The following is a 24194-nucleotide window of genomic DNA, read 5'->3' on the forward strand; positions in this document are numbered from 1 at the left end:
AGAGACACCTTAGAAAGTGTCCTCTTATTTACCTCTCATTCAGTCATAATAATTTAGAACACCATAATAACACACTTACCACCATAAGTGTCAGGTACACAGGATGCTTCAAAAAATTGAGTTTCGAGTGTCTTACCTCCGACAATGCTAGCTGCACAAGAATTTAGTCAATTGTACAGGTCTGTTTACTAAACATGTCAGTATTTTACCATCGCAACCGACAAACCACAGACACTATTTTTGAAATACCTTATATAGCGATTTTGTAAATCAAATATACTGTGTTAGATAGTTTCCTCGATCTTCTTTACCCGTCCTACACTTACAATAATTTAGAAAATCACAATAACACACTTACCTCCATAAGTATCAGGTACACAGGATGCTTCCAAAAACTGAGTTTCCAGCGTCTCACCCCCAACAATGCTAACTGCACAAGAATTTAGGCAATTGCACAGGTCCATTTACTAAATATGTTAGTATTTTACCATCGCAACCGACAAACCACAGAAACATTGTTTTTGAAAGACCTTATATAGTGATTCCTTAAATAAAATATACTGTCTGTGAGTCCTTATATAATGTCCTCGATCTTTTTTACCCGTCCTACAGTTATGATAACTTAGAAAACTGCAATAACACACTTACCACCATAAGTATCAGGTACACGGGATGCTTCGCCTATCTGAGTTCGAGGCGAATCACCTCCAATAATACTAACTGCAAAACAATTTAGTTATCGGCACCCTTTAGTTATTTCAAGGCAAAAATTTAGTTCGAGGTCTTCCTGTGCTTACCTATTTCACAGTTCTGTAAAACACTTACCACTAACTTCTCCAAATTTTGTTTTAGGCAAAAATGATGCTTCAGCAACGACCGTTTCAACGACATGGTACCCCTTATCGAGCACAACGGATGGTTCACCCAATTCAGTTTCATGCAATTGAGATGGTTCATAAATATCTGCAAAATGATTTCATCAATCGGAATATTAGTTTCGAGTGAATCCATTAAATAAAGAACAATGAGGATCACAAACATACCTTCTCTTATCCTATTCTCATAAACAGGTGATGAGCATGATTGTGGGACATCCTACTCCATCATATCTTTGTTCTCTTGTCTGAATATCAACAAACTACCTTCTCCAACGCTTTTCTTCCTATGCACGTCTATCATCTCAATGAAATCGTTCTTATCTTCAGTTGTGCAAGCATGTCCGGATACTAGGTAACTAAATCAAAGAGGTTTGATCTTCGTTACTTGTTCCAAACAAACTTCGAAGTCGCCAAAACATATGTTCATACTGCAAGACCTAAGCTTGGCTGATCCACCTACATATGTCACAACTCCAGTGCCAAAAGTTCTAACATTACCCCCCACTTACAAATAAAATGTCCCTTCTGGTCTGCTATTGTACTGTCGTTTGCACCCACTTTACTATTGTCAAAGCCCATTGTAGTGCCTGTTATTGCTAATTAGTATGGTTGTCTTATTTTCTACTTCCATTCATCAAATACTAAAACTTCCATTTAGAAATCTCTCTAACTTCAAAAAATGACAACCAAAGACAAAAAGATGAACCAATTACTTTTCGTTCAAAAGAAAGCCTTAAGTTGTGAATAGTCTTGAGTATGTATACAACTTTTGTGTGAAGTCAATAGCACTGTACTAACGTTCCAAGCTACTAAACTGGATTTTTCAGAATGTATTCGATGGTACTCTACTCTAATTACTTTTTCAGCGATTAAAAGATGAACCAATTACTTTACTAGTTTGCTACTTTACAAGTTAAAACAGTCATAAATCAAAATACTCTACTGTGGAAACTTTAGTTAAAGTTTCAAACTTTACTCCAAAAACTAACTTTTAACTTGGGATATTAATATTGCACATAAATGAAATGGCCCTAAATGAAACACATTTATGACCAAATACACCATTAATGACCCTATTTATCACAAGCATTAAATAATAATTGGGAGCCATAAACTAAAGAATTTAAAGCAGATATTATTAATGCTAGAATTTAAAGCGTACTGAGAAGCTTCAAAACACACCTCAACTAGACCTTCTAAGAATCTGTTGGTGGCAAAACGTTGTGCACTTGGGATGCATGCAATCAATTTTAGAATAAATCATGAAGAAGAAGAACAAAGGCAACCAGTGTTCAGTCCGAACGTACAAGACATTCCCGCGAGATATATTTGCTCTCCCATGCATTTAATGCATGCAATAAGGTGTCATTTATAAGGGGTATAATTGGAATTTCAATTCTTAGCTATAAGGGCAAATATGACAATTTGCATGGGACCCAAAAGTGGGTTCCACGTCCTATTTTGGAATGTATTAGTGGGGGTCCGATTCTGGTATGAAACCTGACTCAGGGTCCGATTCGGTAAGTTGCCCTTCGTGGAAAGAGAATGACACAGGCTATGGGCTAAATAGAATTTGTTGGGTCCGGATTTTGGTAAGCCCAAAAGGGGTCCCTAAGGCTAAAAGATGAGGGGTAAGACCTTTTTCCAAACCGGTCTAAGGCCAAGGAGCTGGATAGGACCCAAAGGAGCGGAGGATAAAGGGCTACTCAAAGTGTTACAAGCCAATGTCTTGCTCAGTTCATGTTATAGACATCGAATGGGACCAAAATACAGAAGCAATTGATCTCGGAAATACTGAAGAATACGTAGTGTACCTCGTTGAATACGCAGTGTCTCTTCTACATCCAACACCATAAAAATCACCATTCAATCATCTTCTTTCGAGATATTAAGTATAGTGCCAATAAAAAAGGTGGGTCGCATGACTAAATTTGCACCCATTGGGCTAACCAACATGTTTAATAATGGAGGGACCATGCATACAAGAATTAGAGTATAGTTTCATAAACAAGTTTAAGACTAGTGTGAACATTAAAGTTAAAGGTGCAGGAAAGTTCCTAGCGTATTCAAGTGATGCTCCATAAATGTGCTATTATATTTAAATGGTGTTGAAATGGATTTTAAGTGGTTGACGGATGGTAAGTTGGCTTTGATTCTTCCTTGGATAGAAGACTCTGTTGGCATATTTGATGTTTGTTTTATATTTTGAAGTATACTTTTATTCATGACTCACGTGTAAGGCATATTTTCAGAAGGACCAAAACCTAATTTAATTTATGTTTACTCATGACTCACTTGTAAGGCACGTGGAGGGGTATTGTGGGTAATAGAAAAACCATATGAGATTGACTAACGCCCATGGTTAGTCAACCTGGTCAACTCAAGGTCAAGAGGACAAAAACCTAATAAACAATCATTTTTGGACCAAAGCTTAATTACGCTATTATTCTGAGGACAAAAACCTAAAATCCCCTAGAGTCTAATTAGATTTGGAAATCCATGTTAGATTTAGAAGTCTTGGTTTCTAAATTAACAAGTATGGCTTATCTATATAAAGAGGCCATTGTAGTTTAGTTCATTCATTTAATTATAAATTATCAAACTATCAAATCTCTAAAACCTACTATACTTTTCTCCCTCAACTTCTACAATTTTTCTATTCAATCTTCTTCCTCCTTAAATCTATTTCCCTAGCCTTTGAAGATCTCCAAGATCTCCACATATTTTATTCTAAGTCTATTTTAGTTCCGCATCAATTGATATCAAGAGCCCCACTTTTTAGATTATGATCTATGAAGTGATCCACCACCACCACTACTTCCGCCAACCACCAACTTTTTTTTTTCTCTAAATGGCTGAATTTGTTACAAAGAAAGACTTTGATTCAAAGTTTGAAGCTTTGGAGACGAGACTCGTGAATATGTTCAAAGAAGTTGTTGTGGGTAAACCAACTACTGAATCCTCAAACAAAGATCTCCCTCCCAACCCTAAAGATACCCAAAAAACACAAGATCCACTATTACCAGATCCAATAGCCAAAAAAATTCCTCAAAGGAAATCCGACTTTCTTAATAACCCACCAAAAACCAAATCTTTTTCCCCACTAACAGAACACAATCTTTTGATGAGGATAATGATGAAGATGATGTTTTTGGAGTTGAAAAAGATGATATTGAAGGTGATACGTACTGATTGTCGTTATAAGGGGAGAAAAATGTTTAAACCAAGATGTAAACCGAGTGAATTATGACGCTCTTCCAGAGTATATACTCAAGGCTAACTTCCCTAATTTTTCAGGTAATTTCAAAATTGAAGATTTTCTAGATTGGGAATATGAAGTTGATTCTTTCTTTGAGTTTATGGAAATACTAGAAGATAAGCAAGCCAAGATGATTGCTTATAATTTAAAAGGAGACGATGTAGCTTATTGGCTTAGTTTTAATGAAGAAAGACGTTGTAAAGGTTAATCTGAAATTTTGAGGTGGTTTATGATGAAAATAATTCTTCGTAAGAAATTTTTACCTGAGGATTATAAGCAACAATTGTTTACTAAATTGCAAAATTGTTGCCAAGAAGCACACTCCAATGAAGAGTATGTGGCAGAGTTCTATGGTATTATTGCTTTCAATCAAGTTACTAAGACAGAATCACAATTGGTATCTCGTTTTCTTAATTGTCTCAATCGGATTGTCAAAAATCAGCTAGTTACTCCTGTTCGACTATGGTTGATGTTATTCATACTGCGATAAAGATTGAAACTACTTTGAGTTATTCTTCCCAAACCAAGCATTCTTATTACAGTCACAACAATTAATCTTGACCTTAGCAATCCAAATCCTACACACAACCACAATATTTCCCCACCCCTCATACATATACCAATTCTCTTTCCGACACTTTTAACTATTCATCCCAACCTCTCTCTTCCTCTCACTAATGCCCATCCTACCATACCACTTCAAACTAATATTCACCACCTTTACTTCCTTTGCCTACACCACCACCATCAAATCCTACCACTCCTCCCTTTACTTGTCCTACCTTTCAACAGCCTCAATAGAATACCAGCAACAACCAACCCCGAACCCAACTGAAACTACCCAAATCCTAAATCTAATAACTCTTATGCTAAGCATAGAGGAGACCAATGTTATAAGTGTGTAGATACTACTCATAGTTCCGCCCAATGTCGTCAACAACAAGTTGTTGGTTATGTGGAGTGTGTCATTGAACTCGACTGTGAACATGTTGTTTGTTTTTCTAATGAGCAAATCTGTCACACCCCGAATTTCGACAGAATTCGGAAAAACATTATTTGTCCCCGACCCTTCGATCTCCGAGGTGTGACGCACTATCCACTCCCAAAAACCCATAAACAGTTTTAAAATATGCGGAGAATTAAAACCAATAAAATTTTTAACTTAAACAACAGCCATCTTCATTACCAAAAACAATTTACAAATGAAAATGCAAATAACCTTATCTCAACTGAAAATCTATATCACCTCGAGGAAAACAAAACTTATCACGAGATGCAATGCTAACGCAAAACCACAAGCAAAGAACCAATCTTCTTCATCACTAAACCTCGTCAAGACTTATCAACTATGTTCATTTAATGAACACACCCGATAAGCAAACATGCAAATCGAAAAAGATTATAAACAATGCTGGTGTGAGTAGCCCTAAAAACAACATATACTTATACAAATATAAACACAATCCACAAGGCGTTAGTTCCTCCACCGAGTTTTAACTTTAACTTTCAACGACAAATACAACATCCTTAAGAATAATAATTAAAGGCGGGTAGTTCCTCCACCGAGGCCTTTAACTTCCCACTAACCACACAACAAACTATACACATAATAAATAAGGCATGTAGTTCCTCCATCGAGGTGCCTTAGGTTCAACTAAACAAATAACCAAACAAACATATTATATAATGCATCTCATTTCATGCTCAATCACGAGTGGGTCGTCTCTCGCCCAAGTAATTAGTTTGACCCACCCTTCGCAAAACCATATATAATCATCTATCTACATATACATCATTAACAAACATATTACCATAATTATATTAATTAAGGTTTTCTTTGCGTGTCCCTAAAATCACGTCAGATCTATGTCTTACCTAGTTTCCCCGGCTACCACAATCGCTACCCAACCCGAACATGTACATCCACATGCCTCCCTTATATAATGAGCCACTCCGATGCGTAACCACCACGAAGGGATGCCGCGACACCGTAAATCCTCACACGAAGCCAAATCTATGTAAGCACCGCCACTATTCGGCATAAAATATTATGATCATCGTTCTATTTTGCGAACGGAATAATCAACCAACTATTCGGGTTACGCCAGGAGGGCCATTCAACTTTTAATCGAACGCCAGAAGGGCGCCCGAAGGCCATTCAGATTAACTGAAACGCCAGAAGGGCCAATCACATGAGTTGTGGTAGTCAGGTTCTAGGATTTTGGTTACGTAATTTATTCAAGTGTCATACATTAATGACTCATAATAAATCCACTATATCACGTGCAGGTCAATTACCTTATTGCATTAAGCCATAATATATAGAAATATCTCAGTTATTTCCCATAACCACTTTCCGACTTTCACGTGCCAATATATTATTGCACTACACCACACTCCCGTGGGCAAATATTCATCAATACTATGCTACCTCATAGTAGCATCTCCCATATAAAATAATGGAGCGTTTATACATCTCTCAAAGATATTGCATTCAATATATATATCCCAACATGTTATATAATATCACAATTACACAACATCAATGTCAAATCTTTATTAGATAATGACTAACCAATTATGCAGGCTTCCACAGCATTTTATTACTATATTTGTCCATATAATAAACAACATAAAACGTAGCACAATTAAACAGTCCACAGTCCACAGTCCACAATCAACGCCCAATCTATATATGCTTTACACACTACTCACGTCAAATCTAAATTAGATAATGACCAACCAAGATATATAGTTTTTGACAACATTTTATTACTACATTTGTCCATATAATCAAATGTGTGAAAAACTGGAAAAGTCAACATTTCATAGTCAAAGTCAACACGTCATGGTCAAGGTCAAAGTCAACATGTCATGGTCAAAGGTCAAAGTCAACACGTCATGGTCAAGGTCAAAGTCAACATGCCATGGTCAAAGTCAACATGTCATGGTCAAAGGTCAAAGTCAACCGTCAAAGTCAACGGTCGATGGTCAAAGTCAAACTGTCATCGTCAAAGTCAAACTGTCGTTTCCGTGTTCGACAGGTTCAGGGTCATAGGCATGGTTCATGGTTAAGGTCAAAGGTGCATGGCTTATGGGCTCATGACCAAGGTAAGGGTTCGGACCCAACTGGCCAAGCCCAAACCTTAGAACTCGAAAGCCTAAAACCAACTTATTTATTCCACCTGGCCCAATTGGGATCTATATTAAGTCCTATGGACTGGCCCCAAACAATATTAGAAACGGCCCAAAAACACAACTGAGTTCGGCCCGAAAACTTTAAACTAAACAGGTCCACAAAACTTAATGAAATCGGGCCCAAACAAAACAAAATAGAACTGGTCCAAGCTTTAAATTAAACTGGTCCACCAACTAAACCAAATTGGTCCAAGTTTAATTGAACTGATCCGGCCCGACCAATCTAAAATAGACTCGGGCCTAAACCAAAACCGACCCACTTGGTTCCGACCCAACTAACTAATTTAGTTTCGGCCCAACACAGAAATAGAATCCGGCCCAACCCAAAATAACCAGGGCCCAAAGACTAAACTCGGCCCAAGCCCAAGTTCGGTCATCTTCTCCAACAGCAGCCACCACCGCTCGAATTCCGGCCACCGCTCGTCCACCTCCATCATCCTAGCGGTTTTGACCCAAATCAAAACCCCTATAGCTTTAATGAAAGCTCCACCTCGATTTGCTAACTCCATCTCCTACCTCCAAACTAGATCTAAAAGGTTTATCACGCCATTAATGGCTCGGTCAAGCAAGCTTCTCCCCATCTACCGCCCTCACACACTACAATCAACACTAAACAACATCCCCACATCACCACAAAACACCACAACCAATCAAACCCAAAAACACAGCCCAACACCGGCGCCATTGACGCCTCCAAGCTTCACTGCCCCGACATCACGCACTACACAACCCAATATACCTCAACACTTCAACCCCATCATCCACAACCCATTCAAATACCAACCAAAACCTAAACAACAAACTGGGCGATTTCTGGCCGCCATTAACACAGTGGTTCAAAGCTTCTAACCGCCCAGTAAACCAACAGTCGCGCCCCATCAGTTCGAAACACAGGAAATCTAACCTCCAAACTGGATAAGAACTTAATCACAATGAAAAACATCAGCAAGCCTACAACAGAGGTTGTTTAATATACAAATGTTCATTAATGCTATAAACCCAGTTTCTTTTATTTCCTTGTTGACAAACAAAAACAGCATCCTAAAGTACTTGAAGCATACACACTATCTACATGAATACATACTGTAACCCCAATGGTCCCTAAAGAGAACTATGAAACGCCAGAAAGGTTGTCAACAAAAAGACAAAATAGTTGAAGTAATACTCACTTAATAACCCACCCCACAATACAGTAGACATAATCATAAACGTTAACATGAAAATATGGGACGATTCCTTGCTGTTGGACTCGCGAATCCGCCATTTACGACTTCCGAGTCCCAACAGTTTCGACAGTTCAAACAGTTCAAACAGTTCAACATTATATCAGTATTACAGTTTAACCAAAATATAGGAACAGAAGACCTATACACCGATATACGAAAACTATAACTTTAGGTGAAATAGCAAAATAGCTACTCACCTGTATGAACAGCTCCTACGAATTTCTCCGAGTCCGAGCCGTCGCGCTCCACCCTCCAGAAATCCAACTTTCATCTCTCGCCTCCATTTTTAATATTTTATTATTCTCTTAACCCTATTTTCTAGAAAAAAGTGTTTATATACTTGGGTCCGAAACCCAAGCCCAACACAGACTCGGGCCCAAAAAATCAGGCCCACGTATCCCGAGTCCACTCCGACGAATTTTGAAAATAAATAAATAATTAATTAATTAATAAAATAGAAAAATACGTATTTAAAAATACGGGCGTTACAGCTATACACATCTCAAAAGATTCTCGTCCCGAGATTCGGAAGTAAAGCTATACGAACAAAAACGTTGGTTATTAACTTAGAACCTATACGAAAATGCACGTTGATTAAACTTAAACAAGATAACATTGGTATTAATTATTTTTACATAATACCCGAATATATATATCCTCATGCCATTACAAAACCTATTACAGTTTAACTGTCTATATTAAACCAAATTATTATTGTCCCTTAAACGCAAGATAAATATATCATATCTCGTGAGCATGTAGTTTCTTAACACGTAGCAAACTCTATGAAAATTAATATTCTACGTAACTAATCAATAATATGGAGAAAGTTCATCCTGGTATAAAACATTATGGAGTCTTTTATTATCATGCATAAAAGAAAATTAGTGTCCAGATACACTAAAAATAAAAATCACTCATGTCATTGATACTACCATAAAACTTTATATTACTTTAGTCATGCTCTCATAAATATTAAATTTAAAACAACCCTTGAATCCTAATTCATGCTTGCAACTGGATCAAATACAGCACGTATTCAAAAAATAATTTTTCATATTCCTCTATCAAAATCATATAGACTGAAACAAAACAATTAAGAATAAATACTCGAATATGCAAAAATCATGTGAAACTAATTTAACGATATTAATCAATCATATATGCACGGTAATAGTTCACCTATATACAATAATATAAAAATGTGTATACGCAAGTATACACATCTCAAAAAGAATACACGTGTATACGCAAATATACACATCTAAAAAAGAATACACGTGTATACGCAAGTATACACATCTCAAAAAGAATACACGTATATTTTATTATTATTATTATTATTTATAATTAATCACATCTAACAAATTAATCTCTTATATTTCAAAATACTATTCATCCATTAAAGTGTACAAGTGAGGCGAGATAGTTCCTCCAACACCGAGGCAATTAGTTCCTTACTCAGTACGTCATAAAGTCATCACTTAATGCAGCTCATTCAATATAGATTAAATATCTTATTATTTCTTAAATAATAACATAATACTCAAATACAAAGTTCACAAACATGTTATTGCACTTAATCCATAATCTATGTGAAAATGATCACCAACAATAAAACAACATTATAGCAGTACACATCATTTTGATCAAACCCGTTAATAATAAACATATTACACATATAACCACTCCTCATATGATAAGGAAAAATAAAAGCATCTCATATGCACTCTACAAGAGTAACTAATATAAATATACACATTACACATACAATCAAATCAAGAAAAAATATTGACTCTCTTTATTTCTATATCTCTTTCATTTTCTTTGTAAAAATAAAACAACTAGCGGAAATAGTTTTGAAAATAAAACTTCTTAAACACTACCCATAAACCACGATCCGAGAATCACCTAGACTTACCTAATTCTAAGCTAACCAAATGCTCTGATACCAAACTGTCACACCCCGAATTTCGACAGAATTCGGAAAAACATTATTTGTCCCCGACCCTTCGATCTCCGAGGTGTGACGCACTTTCCACTCCCAAAAACCCATAAACAGTTTTAAAATATGCGGAGAATTAAAACCAATAAAATTTTTAACTTAAACAACAGCCATCTTCATTACCAAAAACAATTTACAAATGAAAATGCAAATAACCTTATCTCAACTGAAAATCTATATCACCTCAAGGGAAAACAAAACTTATCCTGAGATGCAATGCTAACGCAAACCACAAGCAGCAACCAATCTTCTTCATCACTAAACCTGTCAAGACTTATCAACTATGTTCATTTAATGAACACACCCGATAAGCAAACATGCAAATCGGTCAAGATTATAAACAATGCCGTGTGAGTAGCCCTAAAAACAACATATACTTATACAAATATAAACACAATCCACAAGGCAGTTAGTTCCTCCACCGAGGCGCCTTAACTTTCAACGACAAATACAACATCCTTAAGAATAATAATTAAGGCAGGTAGTTCCTCCACTGAGGCGCCTTAACTTCCCACTAACCACACAACAAACTATACACATAATAAATAAGGCATGTAGTTCCTCCATCGAGGCCTTAGGTTCAACTAAACAAATAACCAAACAAACATATTATATAATGCACCTCATTTCATGCTCAATCACAGAGTGGGTCGTCTCTGCCAAGTAATTAGTTTGACCCACCCTTCGCAAAACCATATATAATCATCTATCTACATATACATCATTAACAAACATATTACCATAATTATATTAATTAAGGTTTTCTTTATGTGTCCCTAAAATCATGTCGATCTATGTCTTACCTAGTTTCCCTCGGCTACCACAATCGCTACCCAACGCCGAACATGTACATCCACATGCCTCCCCTTTACATAATGAGCCACTCCGTATGCGAACCACCCCGAAATGGATGCCGCGACACCGTAAATCCTCACACGGAAGCCAAATCTATGTAAGCACCGCCACTATTCGCATAAAATATTAGCGATCATCGTTCTATTTTGCGAACGGAATAATCAAACCACTATTCGGCTCGCCAGAGGCCATTCAAATTTTAACCGAAATGCCGGAAGGTCGTCACCAAGGCCATTCGGATTAACTCAAACGCCGTAAGGGCCAATCACACGAGTTGTGGTAGTCGTTCTAGGATTTTGGTTACGTAATTTATTCAAGTGTCATACATTAATGACTCATAATAAATCCACTATATCACGTGCAGGTCAATTACCTTATTGCATTAAGCCATAATATATAGAAATATCTCAGTTATTTCCCATAACCACTTTCCGACTTTCACGTGCCAATATATTATTGCACTACACCACACTCCCGTGGGCAAATATTCATCAATACTATGCTACCTCATAGTAGCATCTCCCATATAAAATAATGGAGCGTTTATACATCTCTCAAAGATATTGCATTCAATATATATATCCCAACATGTTATATAATATCACAATTACACAACATCAATGTCAAATCTTTATTAGATAATGACTAACCAATTATGCAGGCTTCCACAGCATTTTATTACTATATTTGTCCATATAATAAACAACATAAAACGTAGAAGATTAAACAAATAAACATTCCCATCCACAATCAACTTCAATCTATATATGCTTTACACACTACTCACGACAAATCTAAATTAGATAATGACCAACCAAGATATATAGTTTTTGACAATATTTTATTACTACATTTGTCCATATAATCAAATGTGAGAAAAACTGGAAAAGTCAACATTTCATAGTCAAAGTCAAAGGTCAAAGTCAACCGTCAAAGTCAACACGTCATGGTCAAGGTCAAAGTCAACATGTCATGGTCAAAGTCAACACGTCATGGTCAAGGTCAAAGTCAACATGCCATGGTCAAAGTCAACATGTCATGGTCAAAGGTCAACCGTCAAAGTCAACGGTCGATGGTCAAAGTCAAACTGTCATCGTCAAAAGTCAAACTGCTGTTTCTTCCGTTTCGACAAAGTTCAGTGGTCATAGCCATGGTTCATGGTTAAGGTCAAAGGTGCATGGCTCATGGGCTCATGACCAAGGTAAGGGTTCGGACCCAACTGGCCAAGCCCAAACCTTAGAACTCGAAAGCCTAAAACCAACTTATTTATTCCACCTGGCCCAATTTGGATCTATATTAAGTCCTATGGACTGGCCCCAAACAATATTAGAAACGGCCCAAAAACACAACTGAGTTCGGCCCGAAAACTTTAAACTAAACAGGTCCACAAAACTTAATGAAATCGGGCCCAAACAAAACAAAATAGAACTGGTCCAAGCTTTAAATTAAACTGGTCCACCAACTAAACCAAATTGGTCCAAGTTTAATTGAACTGATCCGGCCCGACCAATCTAAAATAGACTCGGGCCTAAACCAAAACCGACCCACTTGGTTCCGACCCAACTAACTAATTTAGTTTCGGCCCAACACAGAAATAGAATCCGGCCCAACCCAAAACAACCAGGGCCCAAAGACTGAACTCGGCCCAAGCCCAAGTTCGGTCATCTTCCAACAAAGAGCCACCACCGCCAATTCCGCCACCGCCATCCACCTCCATCATCCTAGCGGTTTTGACCCAAATCAAAACCCCTATAGCTTTAATGAAAGCTCCACCTCGATTTGCTAACTCCATCTCCTACCTCCAAACTAGATCTAAAAGTTTTATCACGCGCCATTAATGGCTCGGGTAAGCTTCGGCAGCTCCCATCTACCGCCCTCACACTACACTACGACACTAAACAACATCCCCACATCACCACAAAACACCACAACCAATCAAACCCAAAAACACAAATTCAACACCGCCATTGACGCCTCCAAGCTTCACCGCCCCCGATCATGCATGCACTAACAACCCAATATACCTCAACACTTCAACCCCATCATCCACAACCCATTCAAATACCAACCAAAACCTAAACAACAAACTGGGCGATTTCTGGCCGCCATTAACACAGTGGTTCAAAGCTTCTAACCGCCTAGTAAACCAACAACAAATTTCCCGTTAGTTCAAAAAACACAGAAATCTAACCTCCAAACCGATAAGAATTTAATCACAATGAAAAACATCGCAAGCCTACAAAATGAGGTTGTTTAATATACAAATGTTCATTAATGCTATAAACCCAGTTTTTTTATTTCCTTGTTGACAAACAAAACAAAGATCCTAAAGTACTTGAAGCATACACACTATCTACATGAATACATACTGTAACCCCAATGGTCCCTAAAGAGAACTATGAAACGCCAGAAAGGTTGTCAACAAAAAGACAAAATAGTTGAAGTAATACTCACTTAATAACCCACCCCACAATACAGTAGACATAATCATAAACGTTAACATGAAAATATGGGACGATTCCTTGCTGTTGGACTCGCGAATCCGCCATTTACGACTTCCGAGTCCCAACAGTTTCGACAGCTTCAAAACGTTTCAAACAGTCAACATTATATCAAGATATTACTTTAACCAAAATATAGGAACGTAAGACCTATACACCGATATACTTAAAACTATAACTTTAGGTGAAATAGCAAAATAGCTACTCACCTGTATGAACAGCTCCTACGAATTTCTCCGAAGTCCGAGCCGTCGCGCTCCACCTTCCAGAAATCCAACTTTCATCTCTCCCTCCATTTTTAATATTTTATTATTCTCTTAACCCTATTTTCTAGAAAAAAGTGTTTATATACTTGGGTCCGAAACCCAAGCCCAACACAGACTCGGGCCCAAAAAATCAGGCCCACGTATCCTGAGTCCAATCTGACGAATTTTGAAAATAAATAAATAATTAATTAATTAATAAAATAGAAAAATACGTATTTAAAAATACGGGCGTTACAAAATCGATCAAGATATAGCTTACGAGATTAATGAAGTTGACGATGATCCGATCCCATACTTGTTATTTGTCATCCTTTGTTACTTGCGTAACCTTCTCCATCACAAAGGCAGACTACTTTCCGCTCTAAGTGCTTCATTAAAGACAATGTTTGCAATTTAATTGTTAACAGGGACAACAGTGAAAATTTGGTTTCTTGTGCTTTGGTTGAAAAGCTTCAATTACCTATTACTCTCCATCTTAAGCTATATTTTATTGGTTGGATAACGGATAATTGTTCTTCTAAGGTAAACCATCAATGCCTTATTGAATTTTCTGTTATCAATTATTCTAATTCTATTGTTTGTGATGTTGTGCCTATGACTGCTACTCACTTACTTCTTTGACGACCTTGGCAATATGATGTCTATGCTGTGCATAATGGTTTTGAGAATACTTACTCCTTTTGTAAGGATGGAGAAAAGTTTCTTATGCATCCGTCTTGTTCTTCTATTATTGCTTGTTCACAAAGTGATGCTCAGACAGAAGCTTTGGTTGCTACTATTCTGAAATCTTTACATCCGCAATCATCTACTCATCATTCTCTTAGTACGTGCTCATGAAGATGCAAAGCCTCCAGTGGAAATTTCTCTTAAGGTACAACCATTGATATATGAATTCAATTCAGTTCTTTATTTCCTAATGAGTTGCTGTATTGTTTACCGCCTCTGAGAGATATTCAGCATAACATTGATTTGATACCGGGTGCTAGTTTACCCAATCTTCCTTATTACCAGTTAAGCCCTAGTGAAAATACTATTCTTCAAGGGCAAATTGAAGATTTAATTATTACAGAAAGATTTGATTCGTCCAAGCAAGAGTCCTTGTGCTTGCTCGACTTTCTTAGTTTCTAAGAAGGATGGAGGATGGCGTATGTGTATTGATTGTAGAGCGTTGAACCACATCACTATACCTTATCGGTTTCCCATTCCTCACATTGATGACAAAATTGATATGTTATCTGGTTCGATTCTGTGGTTTTTACTAAGATTGATCTTCGTAGTGGCTATCATCTTATTCATATTCATCACAGTGATGAATGGAAGACAACTTTTAAGATTAGAAAAGGTCTTTTATGAGTGGCTTGTTATGCCATTTGGATTATCTAAGGGTCCCAACATTTTCATGCATGCGACTCATGAATCAGGTTTTGCAACCTTTTCTCGGACAATTTGAATTGTTATTGTTTATTTCGATGACATTTTGATATTCAATCGCAGCATTGATGATCATATTTCTCATATTCGCCAAGTTCTGTAAGTACTTTTTGAGAATGTCTTATATGTAAACTTGAAAAAGTGTGCATTTATGATAAATCGTGTACTCTTTTCAGGTTATGTGATTTCTAATAAAGGTGTTCTTGTTGATGATACTAAGATCAAAGCCATTCGTGATTGGCCAATTCCAACTTCTATTAAAGATGTCAGAAGTTTTCATGGCCTAGCTACCTTCTATAGGCGTTTTATTTGTTCGCAATTTTAGTTCTCTTGCTGTACCGTTCACGGATTGTCTAAAACAAGATAGATTTCAATGGAATGAAGCTGCTGATAGAACTTTCTTAAGGAAAAGCTTTGTACTGCTCCTATTTTGGCATTACCATATTTTGATAAACCTTTCGAGGTTGACTGTGATACTTCTATACTTGGTATTGGTGTTGTTTTAAGTTGGCAATAGACATGGATTGAGAATGATGTTATTGTTGTTACCGTTGGAGGGAGGATATTCCACCCCATTTTTATAGGCATGCTGCATGTCCAACTTATGTTCTATTCCCAAGCCTCCTCTTGATATTCACAAAGTTTGCCCTCTCTGCAAGTTCGGGCTTGTGGTGCGACTAGCAGTTTGATAGTGCTCGAGTTTGCCCTCTCTGCAATTATAACCATCTAGCTAATTCTTAAATCTATATAGAGTTAGCCACTACAGTTATAACCATCTTCTAAAATTTTGACAATGGCATGGACTGAACATGACGAAGATCTTAGCAAAAAAATAACAGAAGAAAGGAAAAGGGAGATGATTAAGAGTATGGAAGATATGACTATTTAAGAAATGGAGCTAATTACTACTTGTATACGCAACCAGTCATAGGTCTCTGGTGTTGTGTATTTCGGATAATTTGTATTTTTGTTTTTGGTAAAGATAATATGTTGTACGTGTGTAACTATGAATTGATGCTTTTAATCTTTCATCCTTACAGTTAGTAAATAAACCTAAAATTTATCATGCAAGGATGAATTGGTGCCACTGCCAAAACAAATTGAAGTTCCCACAATTTGATGATTGATTGGGTATGTAAATTCCAATTTCAAACTTAATACAATTAGAGGTTTTTTTGGTTTAATTTCTGGAATTACAATGGGGATGTTAATTGGGATCAGTTTGTTGTTGGGTTGGAGTGAAGTACCAAAAGTGGTGTATGTTGAAATACAAAACTTAGATATGAACCATGTGACTGAATTTCTGATGGACAATTTAATAGGATATAGGCTCATGCACCTATACACAGGGACTTAGACGTGGAGCATCGCTATTCAACACTTCAAGTTAAATTATCGGTATCAGGTAAGTATACTCTGTGTCATCAACCTTTTTATTACTATAACCTCTTGAACTTATATGAGACAGAACCAGAAACACATTATATTGAATAGCCTCTTATGTTATTTAAGATTGAGGGTAATGTAGCATGTTGTTGCTACAGATTCTATCTACACGAAGTGTAATTTGTTCTTCATGATGGCACTCCCTTTATCGGACATCATCATAAAGCTAATGTATAGCAGAAAGATAATTAGGATTGAATGTGAGCTTTGAAGTTATATTAGAGTGATATCACTACCCAAAATAAAATGGGTGACTATTCATGAATTTCGTCCATTTCAGGTATTAGCTTAAGCCACTTAAGACATTATGGCTTTTGTATATGTGATCGTAATTTACTTATATGCACAACAATCAAAAGTTGTCTCAATGGCATCTGATTGACGGATTCCATATACAATTGCCAACGAAATTAGTTTAGTTTTTTTTTTAATAGAAAAGCTTGATATTCCATATAAGCATGCTAAGGAGTTGTTCTTCATATACCATTAAGCAATTGTGCAAGTATATAACCTGTTGAATGGGTTTTAGTTCAAGAATTGTTTTAGTGTAGTAAACCATCACTATCTTGCATGACTTACAGTGTGTCCTGTGTTTTTTTTAGGGGCAAGACTTATTTGATATAGTGCAATCATGTTTAGGTGTTATTGTTTGTATGAAATCGAGTTCTCAAGAAAATGCGTTCACATTCTAATCCAACCATTTTATGTGTTGCAGGTCATGTACAATTACGCAGTTGCAACTAATAAACTGAAATCCATCCATCCTTTTACTTGCCTATATTGCGGAAACCTTTTACTGTTTTTTCTCCGCATGTGGTCCGCGTTGTATCTTCTGCAATCAAATTATTCTCCACTAATGAGATGCTAAGTTAATCAGAAATACACATCTAACCAGATATCAAATTAGCACACAGTTTATTGCATAATTATTTTTCCTATCATATGTGACCTGCCCACTAATATATTTGGGATTTGGGGAAAAATAGTAGAACATACACGACATTTTCCCATGAGCTTGGAGAATCCATTTACACCATGAAGCCCATGATCAAAGCTTAGTGCCATAAACTCTTATGTATCTACCTTATTTGAACCACGATTGGAGCTATGGCTAGAAAGGCAGCTGGAATGAAGGTAGTGGCTGCTCCATTGCAGATTATGTGCTCAATTCACTTTATTTTAGAGTTTCGGCCTGAGTTATTGGGGGCTTCCCATTGGGGGCTTATATATATATATATATATATATATATATATATATATATATATATATATATATATATATATATACACACAATATATATATATATTGTAGTCATCTTAAGCGAGTGCTTCATATGCTTGGTTTGTATGGTTACAAGGGGTTGGAACCTTTGTAGGCATCTTGAGCGAGTGCATTATATGCTTGGTTTTTGTGGTGACAGGGGTTGGAAATGCATTACCGATAAACCCCATGTATCTTAATGGTCAGGTCAACCCGGGCCTTCTGTGTGAAGTAGCAAGTTTGATAAATTTTACTTTGCTTTAATAAGGTCTTAAAAATATGTGTCATTTATTAGAATTTTGCATTTCACCTCAATAACTCATTTATTTTAAATGAGTTGTTATTACTGTAAGTCTTAAGCCTTACAAGTCGGTCTAATTTCAAGCAGGAAAGGTTAAGTAACTGAGGGTTTCCACATTTTAATAGCAAGTGTTTATCCAATTAAATTGTTCGAAAAAAAGTTATGCTGAAAGAAATGGGTACTCTACAAAAGTGTGAGAAAGTGGGTAAGATTTTAACAAATTGTGACCATGCGATGCAACTCAGTAAATATGGAATATGGCCGGGATAATGATTACATAATGGTATAACTTATTTAATGTAACTACGATATTAAATTGTACACTGAAAAGGCCACTATACTTATATGAACTTTTGTGCTAATTAATCGATTTAAAGCCTTGTTTAGTTTTCCTTTCTCACTTGGATTGGTTATGATAAGGTGACATTGATTTTCTCAAGGGGATTGGTGATCATTGCGACGCAGGTTATTTAAGGGAACCGCTACTCATCTGATTGAGAATGTAGCCATGTATATGATCTAACACAATAATTTGATTGCAGAAGAAGAAAATGAAGGTAACAAATTTCTTTTTAGTTGTTGTTGTTTTTTTTTTTTTTTTTTTTTTTTTGCAGGATTAGAATATGTTAGGAAAGTGATCATTTCTCTTACAATGGTTATAAGCTTAATTAGTTTGTTTCAAAATATATAGGATCTCCCTCACAACCCTCCTATGTTTCTACTTCACTTTGTAGTTATGTATTTTTTTATCAATAATATTCAATTATCAAAAAAATGAAGGAAAGTCTTGCTTTGTTTGTGGAACAATATCCATAGTTTTTCTATATGGATATGAGGTGGCGATTTGTCTTCACTTTGAGCAACACTACTTTGATGTTTTAATTTTTAAGATACCCAAATTTAAATTTTGCCTGAATCAGTCAATCCGAAGAAAAGCTTCTTGGTTGCAAATTAAACATGGTGACAGATAAGAATTACTTAGGGTATAATTTATTTTTTTCTTTGTTTTGTAGTATAGTGTCAGTCCAGTTTTTTCATTAAAGGGATAATCCCAACAGTCATTTTTCTCAGTATCATGGAAGTATTTAGCAAAGGAGGGGATAGGCACAGATGCATCCGTACCTTTCCATATAAACAACATTTGTGAGCACAATTTTTTGCACGTATAACATCTTTTCCCATAGTCGTATATCCATCAGCACTTCCTTTTAAATTTTAATAATCATTGTTATTATCATCATAGCAAGTGTATTTCTTCTTTTTGGGCACCTGAATCGATATAAAGGCTGTAATTTATGTCATATCTCCTTTAAATGTGTAACTCTTCTTTTAAATTGGAGGTGCATGTGGGAAGGAGATTGTTGCCTACTACCCTGGGAATCACCTTGGTAAGGGGATATCAAACCATTAATCTAGACCTTTGTTTGCCAAATATCTGCCTATGGAGGATCATATTCTTTTTCAAGGTATTTCTCAAGTGACCATCATTGCCCTTTTTGTTTAATTTATTAGAGTTTGAATCTATGGCTCATAACTTCCTAAATAGTGAGTGCAGCTGACCAACTAGAAGCCATTGGAAGCTTTGGAACGATGTTTGCACGCAACACACTATTTGATGTACCATGTACATTTTAAAATCAAGACTTCAGGGTGAACTCCCTATTGCTATAGGTAAACATTGTTGTTTCATATCTATTTTCTTGACTGAAATTTTCGTTGGTAAAGATTGGTATTTCCATTTTAATTATCTGCATTCACGTACTTCCTATCATTGAATTGACTTGCAATGTCTGATCTAATTTTTAGCATTTGATTCTAACTCTATCTGTAGCTGCCATGGTGAATTACAATGCTCAAATTGTTTTTGGTGAAACTGGATTTGTAAAAAGGGCAGTCCACTACAACAGCTGAATCGGAGCTCTTTGGAGCTAGAAGTGGGTGATATAAGAGTAGAATGCCTGAATATCAAATGTGTTAAAAAGAAAATTCACTCAGCATCACCAACCAAATGAACTGAAGTGAGATGATATACTCTGGGCATGGAGGCCAATTTCTTTAAAATATTTTCATCCCCATCTCATGTGGAGAAAAATGATAATCGTGTCTTTTGCGTTGTCAAAATGAACTAAAGTACGATGGTTTTTGTTTCATTGTTGTCCATCTACGTTGTCTTTTTTGTGATTCAAAAAGGACAGGAGAGAGAGAGATGAAGTGGAGAAGTGGATGGACGAAGTGACGAACAGAAAAGAGAGAGAGAGAGAGAGAGAGAGAGAGAGAGAGAGAGAGATGTAGCCTCTGAATGTGGGTTTTTCACCTTCAGGGATGGTGAATTCTTAAATCAATATATTCTATTTACTCATTATAGTACTAGCTTTATCTAAATTTCAATTTCAAAAATGAATCTTTCTTATAAGCATGCCTTAAATATTCATTATTACTCTTAGCTTGATACACCAGTAACTCCCAAGTGAAATTATGCACATCGAGAAGATATGGAGGGAGTGTGTACCTTTCACTTAAGCGTGTGTTTTGTATACTCTCTCTCCCACTTATTTTTTTGAAGTGGGATTATATAAGATATTAGGGTTTAAGGTTTAGGGTTTAAATGTAGATAATTGTTTTAAATATATTCGTCATATATAAGTTCTCAAGGACCTTTTGACCAGCAATGACCATTGTAGTACTAATCTTCAGTTTGAGAAGTGAGGTCTTCTTAATTTTAATGGCGCTTTTATGAAACCGTTTTTGGAATCTGTTTATTTGATTATCAAATTTGTTAGTCATAAAACCACTAAGAAATTTCTTAGCCAAAGTGGATCCCAAATCACAAGGTGAGTTCTTAAGTTTACATTTTTCTTTATTATTAAGTAATAAAATTTTGGCACGACTCCAAGACAACTGATCTTCTCTCTACAATAGCTCTACTCCATTAGTTAGCATGAGTGTGAAATGATTCACTACAATTTATCCCGTTAGTTTAGGAGCTCCAAGTAAAACTTTGGTCCAAACAATTAGATATCTTGCATGTTAGTTAAAGTGTTGCTTCACATTATTAAATACATAGTACTGTGATTTGATGCTCAAGTACTATCTCACTTTTGTGTAGTTGAAGCTCTTTACTCTATGTTTCTGTGAATGATTTGGTTGATTTACTTAGGCTGTGGTTTTGATATTTTGTCATCTTTCAATTTCACTTGATGATTAGAACACTATACCAATTATATTATTAGCAATCTGTCATTCATATATGCAAATCATTAAAGCAATATAACTGTCATTCCTTTGTCCTTACTCCTTACCAAGATAATTTGTATCATTCTTGCAGTCTTGATTTGATGGTTATATTTCTAGATTGATTTAGCACTATGAAGTAGTCTAACTTTTTATACAAGTATGGAGTATCCCATGCATTTTCACTAAATTAAGTCTTTCTTGATGGGCTGAAAATATATTATATATAATTTCTGAAATATATTACAACTAACTTCTGAAAAATCATCGCTGTTTTGATATGCAATCTATCAATCAGTATATTATGGATATATTCTCTCAATAGTCACAATTCTACCAACCCGGTTAGGAAAATAAGTGCAGTTCTCACTGTCCTTGAATGAGATCTATATTTAACGTTCCTCACAAAGTGGTAAGTCTCCAATCTACTCAGCTTTTTACAATGGAAAACCAGTATTGACTTTGTCTAAATTGCACTATACCTAGGAAAAGCTAGATTGATTATCCTTTCAAGATTTATCAAGTGCCTATCACAACTGATAACCGCTGGTGACTACGATTGATTATCTTTTCAAGATTTATCAGGTGCCTATCATAAAATAAAAACAACTTTGGTTTGGTGACTACACTTGAGTATATTAAGGATGGCAATTCTTTATTAAATCTACACAACAATGGGTTTGAGTAGCATGTTAAGCATAAATCAAATTACGTACCTTTAGTGTACTTTATTAATACTTTTTATTTGTAGAGGAGGCTTTTTGTTGGATTTTTTAGTACTTTTTTAGAAGTATAATCCAAGCAATTCTATTAAAATTCTATTAAAAATAGAATTGTGTATATAAAATAAAATTATTAAGCCTGTAGTGTAACTTGCTGTTACCAGTTTTAACTTGGTCTATCTTGCACGTTATGTTTATATATATCTCGAACTAGATCTTTAGCTCAATGGAAGAGCACTTGAGTTATTACCAATTTTAACTTGGTCTATCCTGCACATTATGCTTATATGTATCTCGTACTAGATCTTTAGCTCAATGGAAGAGCACTTGAGTGTGTAAGTTCATCTCAAGAGAGATGGTGGTTCAAATCCACCAAGGTCCCATCTTTTAATGTGACTTATTGCTTTCTTCTCATAAGATACTGCATGAGTTTCTTTTAAACCCTATACTATGAGTTGTAAGTTATGGTTTAAGCCTCATAATTGCTAACAAAATGGATAGAAAAAAATGCAATTATTTATATTTGAGTATGTATAAGATATATAGGTGGAAGGTTAGTTCAAGCTAGCCACAGTGAGCACTGGCTTACTTTTCATTTTAATCATGTCACTTGAAAATCCATGGTGAGCACTGGATTAACAAATAATACCTACTTGATCCAAATATTAGAAGTTAAGTAGATTACTATAAACCATTGGAACAAATAGCTTTTGAATAGTATGAAAAAAGGTTAATGTATACTGGTGGACTAGGCTAGAGAATTTTAATGTCTTCAACATTAGCTGAGAACATCAACAATATCCCACCTCTTCCAATTATATCACACCTCTTCCAATTGTACATAACATCAAATGATCGCCTTGATCAACAATTCCAATATCATACCAATTATTTAATGTTGAACGAATCCTCTTGGAAATGTTTAAATTATATGCCAATAGATATTATGCACTTGGGATTGGCATTCTTCCCCATGTGAAGAGGGCCATGATTGTAACTCTTTAGCTTCGTTGCTACCTCTGAAAGTTAGGTATGTCGAACTTAATTTCATGAGTCACAATGCCAATTGATACTTTATTACGAAAATTATTATGCTAAAAGCAATGCATTGACATTAGCCATGGAAATTGGTACTGCTAAAACATGAGGAGAATGTGATGGAGATATTAGAGAGATATGGGAGAAAGGATATGCTTGAATGAGCTAGAGATGAAAGCTTGAATGAGGATAACTTTTTTTATGATACAGCATCGACATGGATATATGGTTTAGTTTACAGAGAAGACATTTTCAGTAGTTGCCGACCAGTTTTTGTTTTTACCGTAGTTTCATTTGGGAAAAAAAACCTGTTTAATTTCGTTTAGGTAATCCTATATATTTTTATTGTGTTTTAATTGTTGTTTGTAATTGAAAAGTCTAACCTCAAAGAATAATTAACGGGAAATTGAAAACTTTGGATTGTACTAACCTTAAAAAATAATTAATAAGAAATCGAAAAATGAACTAACCTTAAAAAATAATTAATGTGAATCGGAAATGGACCCAAATACATTGAACTAACATCAAAAAATAATTAACGGGATATCAAAAACTGAATTCAAATACATCAAACTA

The sequence above is a fragment of the Coptis chinensis genome, chromosome 4 (assembly GCF_015680905.1).
Source record: "Coptis chinensis isolate HL-2020 chromosome 4, ASM1568090v1, whole genome shotgun sequence".
In the NCBI taxonomy this organism is placed as follows: Eukaryota; Viridiplantae; Streptophyta; class Magnoliopsida; order Ranunculales; family Ranunculaceae; genus Coptis; species Coptis chinensis.